Source organism: Rhinolophus ferrumequinum, chromosome 21, assembly GCF_004115265.2.
Source record: "Rhinolophus ferrumequinum isolate MPI-CBG mRhiFer1 chromosome 21, mRhiFer1_v1.p, whole genome shotgun sequence".
Taxonomy (NCBI): domain Eukaryota; kingdom Metazoa; phylum Chordata; class Mammalia; order Chiroptera; family Rhinolophidae; genus Rhinolophus; species Rhinolophus ferrumequinum.
The window spans coordinates 20,309,925-20,316,786 of record NC_046304.1 but is presented as its reverse complement, the minus strand read 5'-3'; positions in this window follow the sequence as shown (position 1 = coordinate 20,316,786).

Sequence of the window (6,862 nt, the reverse complement as noted above, 5' to 3'; positions counted from 1 at the left end):
GTTTAACAATCACGTTAATTTTTTTTTATCCATTGGTTTGTGGTCTTTATGGTTGGTTTGATGAGGTCCTACTTAGATGCAGGGGAATGAATTGGATGTTTGAGCCCAGCAATCTTTCTCCTCCATTTCACCAATTCTGCAAAGTAATCACCCATTTCATGTTATAATGGGTTCAGGTGGCAGGTACAGACTCAGGTATTGTGGAAGGACCCATTGGTGTGTCCATAGCTTGACGCTGGTGGAAGGCTGTAACCCTGACTGCAAAGCTCTTAGTCTTTCAATCCTGTCAGGGAGTCCCTGCCTCCTCCGAACTCCTCTAAAATTTCCCTGGTGACATGAACTCAAGATCTGTGTAGACAGTGCAAGTGTGCACCAATGTCCAGTTTTCCTATCCTCTGGGCCCCCAGAGGGTTATATCTCAGTTGGATGGGGCCATGTGGCTCTGGCCAACAGGCTGTAAGAGGAAAGGACGCGTGTCATTTCTGCGCTGAAGTATACAGGAGCAGGTTACCTCCCTCCAGCTGTCTCTTTCTCAGCTGCAGCAACTGAGTTGTCTGTCTGTTACCCAGGGTGCAGTTCCAGGGTGGAGCAGCCTGCTTCAGCCTTATCTCTGAGTGCCTCCGTGGGACAGAGCACTGCCACTCCCCAACCCCCATGGGACAGGAACATGAGGTGAAAGAAACTTGCATGCAGCCACTGAGATGTTGGGGTTTCCCCAGCATAGCCCAACCAACCTAACCATTCTAGGGTCCCTACCCTTTAGCACAACCTAAGGTGTGTCCGGCTCTGCCTGGCCGAAGCATACCTCTCCACGGGGTGTCAAGAGTCTGGAGATGCTGTACATTTTGCTAGAACCATGCCTCTGGGTTTCTGCTTTGTGCCTCCATCATGTGTCATTGTCCTTGCCCTTTGCTCACTAGGGAAGTAATAACATTATCTTTCTTTGTTTTTCCCTTTCAAACATAAATTTAATTTTTATTTTATCAAGGTAAAATGAATACCTGGTTAAAAAAATAAAATTAAAATAGTACATTATTACACTCTACTTCTGATTCCAATTCCCTAGAGTCAAACTCTTTAAACACAGGAGATTGCATTTTCCAGCCTCCTTTGCAGTTCAGCTGGGACCATGTGACTACATTCTGGCCAATGGAAATGTAAGTGGAAGTGATACAGCCTTTTCAGTCCAAGGCAGTCTGAGGCCTTCTCCACACTCTGGCTCTCCCCTCCAGGCAGGTGGGGTGAAGGACTCTGAGATGGTGGAGTTGCAAGATGGAAGCAGCCTGAGTCATCACTTGGAGGAGAGCCACTAACCAGCACCAGCCTGTGGTGCGGATGAGCTATCAACCTTTCTGGGTTAAGCCATTGAGATTTCAAAATGTGTCTATTGCAGCAGCTGCTATTAATACCTAATACTTTCAGCATTGTTTTATTGTTCTCCAGTTTACTTGCTATTCTTTTAATCATCCTAATTCCTCCCCAAACTCTCCCATAGAACGACAAACCTCCTCCGTAAGGTCAAACACCCAGCCTCTTCAAACATGCTCCTCACTCTTCACCCCTAACTAATCCTAGTTCCTAGTGATGAGATCTCAGGCTTTTCTCTGCCTGACGAGGAGTCAAGAGGCTGGTTACAAGTGGAAATAAGTTACATGAGTACTTAAGGAGAGGCAGTCTAAATTGTTAAGAGCTCAAGCTCTTCAAATTTAGTAGCCCTGTGACTTTCGGCAATTTTCCTAACCTTTCTGAGACTTTCTCATCTGAAAAATGGGGATAATAATATCCTCAACTTCATAGGACTGTTGTGAGGATTAAACAAGTTGATTCTTGTAAAGTGCTCTCAGCATAATATCTGACGTGGAGGGTGTGCTGATAAATCCTAGTTATTATTATTAAGATCGAAAAGCTCTGGGGGGAATGACTAGCTTTCCAAGCACCACGGATTTTAACATGGAAGTGAGTTCTGCTTTGTTTCTGATTGCAGGCAGCTGCTTCCCAACTCTAGAACCCAGCCAAGGACGGACCAACATGGAGAGGTCTTTCCCAGGGTGTGACAGCAGGAGCCTCCCCAGGGACAGGGCCAACATGCCAGGAATCTTCCTTTATCTCCTCAGCCTCGGCTGAGCTGGGCTCCCTGCAGGTCCTTGGGTACCTCCAATTCACTATTTCCTCCTTCTCCCCTTGGGTTAGGAGATGCTGCTACTCAATTTCCTTCCTTCCCTTAGGGTGGAGATGGGTAGCAATTAATTTAATACAAATGTTTACTGAGTACCTACTACATGCCAGACACTATGCTAGGCAATGGATTATAGGAGTTAACAAATAGAAAGACTTTACTATTAAAGAATTTATAATTAAGTGGGAGAGGAAGAGAATGAATAAATGAATGTATAATTATACACTGCAGGTAGGGCTAGAAAGGAAAACCATCTTAGGTACCCCGGGTTACCAACTTCACATAGGAGGTGACGGATACCAGGACGTGACAGATGCCTAGTGGCCAGACAGCTGGGGAACAGCATGTGCGAAGGTACCGAGGAGAGAAAGCCCTTGGCTTGCTGAAGTCCCTGGAAGAAGCCCGTGGGACAGTGAACTGTCACAGTCAGTAGGGAAGCTCATACAGGGCCTCGCAGACCTCAAGAAGGAGTTTGGATTTTAAGTGGAAAGCAGAGGAGCCCCTGACTGATATACAGCAAGGGACTGACATGATCAGACTTGTGTTTTGTAAAGGACTTTTGTTACCAACCACTTCCTCTGTGCCTCAGTTATCGTGGGAAACCAAGATTGGAGGAGCAGAGAGGGGGAGGGAAGGACCACGAGGGAGGATGAGACCTTAGCAACCTGACTTTGGTTGGTTTCAGTTACTACATCTTTTTATCCCATCCTGGATAGTGGGTGTCACCATGGCAACATAAGTGGGCAAATGTGTCAGGCTTTAAAAAATGTATATCTATCTATGTATCAACTGTCATCCATGCAGATTGTGTCAGTGCACATACAAATGTCTTCCCCATCATATCTCTTCTCCCCCCATACCCAGAGGCCTTTCTGATTTTGCAGTTTAGCTGTTTTCTCTTCACAGGAGAACTATGTTATGTGAGGCCAAGCGATGATTAGGCCTTGAAATTCCTTTCCCACTTAATGCTCGGGAGAATGTCTACATCAGACTGAGCCAAACTGAACGCAGTCCATGGATAAACACAGTGGAAAGTGCAGAGCCAACGGCCCCTTTTATGCTCACCCAGTTTTTGTTCTCTTTTATCAGAGTGGCAGACAAATACTGTCCGTAAGAAAAACCATTACAGTCTAGCTCCTAGCCCGTGCACAGTTAATGCTCCTTCCTTACTGCTTCCATTACACCGTGAGTGTACCTCCATTATGGCACTAATCACCCTTTATTCACTTGTTGGTTCATTCACCAAACATTAAACATCTGGCGGTCAGGTATTGTGCCAGGCACTGGGGACAGAGTGTGGAACAAGCCAAGGCTCTGCTTGCATGGGCTTATATTGCAATGGGGGTAGATAGACAATATTCCAGTAAACAAAGAGCTGAGTAAGATCACTGTAGACAGTAACAGGTTCTCGAAGAAGGAGAGGAGATTAGGTGCTAGTGGTGGCTTAGAGGTAGGATGGGGCTTCGCTAGTTTAGTTAGTAGTGAAGGCCTCTTGCTATTTCTTGGGCACGCTACCTTCATCCCCTCATCAAGGCCTTTCAGTTTGTTCTTCCCTCTGTCTGGAACATTCTCTTGGATTTTCCTTTGTCTGCCTCCTTTGGATCATTTAGGTCTCAGCTCAAAAGTCACCTCCTCAGAGAGGGCCCCTCTGACAACACTAGCCAAAGTCACTTTTCTTTATTTCTTTCATTGTTTATGACCTGCCTCAGCCCACTATAAATACAAGCTCTTTTGAGACCAGGAACTTTGATTTGTGGGCTGTTGGTGTCAGCTATGGTTTGGTTGGGAAAACGGAAGCCACTCTATGGATTCCATGTGTGAAGGGTTTTAATCTGTGGAATTTTCAATCACGCAATTATTGGGAGACTTGTAGGGGTTATTGGTGGTCTCCGTTTGCCACAGGAAAGTGGGTGGTTGTCAAGAGCTCCCCTGGAGGCCACTGTGAATTTTGAGAAATGCCGGAATTGATAGAAAACTGTCTCATTCTGTTGCAAGAGGGAAAGTAATTCTCAAGACCTGCCTAGAAGCTGCCGCAAATCTTACAGAACTTCCAAGAAATTGCTGCTGGCTAGCTCACTCAACTGCAAGTAATTTGCAGGCACTTACCTGGAAGTTACTGCAAGCGTCACATCCAATCTGCCCATGTGTCGGCCTACAATCACGCCAGAGAAAAATGGCTTCTCCTCTTTTGACTTGCATATCTCTGTTGACTATTTCTCATGTAGAGCCCCTAATCCAGAAACTGACAGGGGAGGAGATTCTGGGAAATGTGGTTCTGATTTTCCCTCTGTGGAGGAGACTATAGAAGAGGATGGCAGTGAGGCCAAGTTGAAAACACATCATCCGATATTTTGCTGTATCTCCAGTGTCTAGAACAGTGCTTGACACATAACAGGTGCTCAGGCAGTGGGTGAATGAGTCAAAGAATACATCTGTGGTCCTTGGTTTGAACTCCCAACTGTCTGATGCCAAAGCCCATGAAGTCTCATTCAAATACCGGATGAATAAGCTATGACCTTGACCCAGGAGCCCAGTCTAGAAGTGCTGACCAATGAGTTTCAGACAGGGTCTGTGCCACAGATATGCCAAATGAGCTATGGCTATTAGGGACAGGAGGAGTGGGGCCAGAGACCCCAGGGAGGTTTTGATCTAGAGAGGGTAGGGCAAAGAATGGGCCACCAACCCTCTGTGATCAATCCGTGGAAACTTCCTGGAGGTGGAGGTATTGTAGAGTGCACTGGATTGAGAGAAATACTGTGGTTGCTCCAGGGGGGTCATCCCTGAGGGCAAAGGAGATTTAGTGATTCCCTTGAGGGCCTGGGCATTTGGCCAGGAGTAACCCCTCCTGATGTTAAAAAAACACATTCTCCTATAATGTGTATGATTGCTTTAATATAAAAATAAAGCCTTTCTGCCCCATTTTTGAGTAACACTGATGCTCCAGGTAACATGTTGAATTTCGTGGGGGTAGAGGTGGGATCTGCGAATATACTAGACCCCAGGACCCCCTATTGTGGAGCCCTGTGTAAAATGAAAATGCGCAGTCCCTGTTCAAAAATTGGAATTTTAAGACGGCACTAACAGAGCATTAAACCCAAGTGTGCGTCCCTGGAGCATGAGCTGTGTGCAACTGATAACAAATTACCACAAACTATGTGACTTAAAACAATACTGATTTATTTTCTCACAGTTCTGAAGGCCAGAACCCTGAGATGGGTCTTGTTGGGCTGAAGTCAAGTTGTCAGCAGGACTGTACTTCCTCCCAAGGCTCTAGGGGAGAATGGGTTTCCTTGCCCCTTCTGGCTTGTGGAGGCCGCCTGCATGCCTTGGCTTGTGGCCCCTCCCTTACTTCAACATCTTGCTTCCCTTGTCACATTTCCTATTTTCTCTGTAGTTAGATCTTCTGCCAACTTATAAAATGATTGCATTTAGGGCTCACCCTGGATAATCCAGGATAATCTTAAAATTCTAATCACTTCTGCAAAGTCCCTTTTGCCATATAAGGTCATGCTCACAGGTTCTGGGGATGAGGACCTGGATATCTTTGGGAGGGGCCGTTATTCTGTCAGTCACACATGCCGGTGAAGCTGGTCCTGCCAGGCTCATAGCTGGAAACTCTGGTTTGAAAGAGGTAGCCTTTGAAGGTCACAGCAGAAGGGCAAGTGGCCTGCAGGTGACCTGGGCCCACAGAAGTGTGAGGCAGTTGGAAAAATGTGACCTCCCTTGTATAGAGCCTCAATGCTGGACCCAGTGGGAAGGGGCTACATCTAGTGGCCGTGGGAATCCAGAGACTCATGGCCTTTGGGTTGCCCCCTGATAAGGGTTGCTAGATTTAACAAATAAAAATATAGGACACTGGATATTTTATATGGTCACTCTGTCTGTGATTCTTGTGGCTACACCATGCTGCTTTCCTCCAAGGGCTGGGCTCAGCCTTAGTCTTCTGCTCCTCAGTGAGACCACCCTCATTCCCCACCCAGCCAGGCCTCAGGTGTGTGGCCAGAATAAGAAAATCTGGGACTGAGGGTTCGAAGACAGTCAAGGAGAGAGCTCCAGGGGAGCTCGGGAAGAGGCCTGGGTTTGCAGATCTTAAGTAGAACAGGACTTTCTTAGAGGGAGGGCAGCATTTCCTAGGTGAGTGTTAACTGTACTTCATCCCAGCACAGAAACGGCTGTCCTCCAGCCCTGGAAGTCTGTGGGCCTTGTGTCTTTGTGTGGCCCTCCATGGGTCACGGGCAGCTGGTAAGTGCAGGACGCAGGGCTGAAGGAAAGTATACCATATTTCACTTCCTCTGTACACATCACACATCTGAGAAACTACTTTCCTTTTCCAGACACATCTTTCCCAGCTGTGCAGGCCCTTGGTGGGCTGGGGTCGGACTCAATAAAATGGAAGTGGTCAGGGCAGCAGGCTTTCAGCAGAGGTAGTGCCCCCACTATTACACTTCATAGTCAGGATGTTTCTGTGCTTTGCGAGGAAGTGGATTTCAGCCTATGCCCAGGTTTATGTCCCTCAGATGGACCACAGAGAAACCGACCAGATGGTTCTTGTTCTTTTACATACAGTATTCCAGAGAATCCAAGATGTCACAGTAACGATTGTAAGAAGCATTGTTATTTTACGTACTGACACAAAAGAAAAAATGCTACCAATTACCGTGTTTCCCCGAAAATAAGACCTAGCCG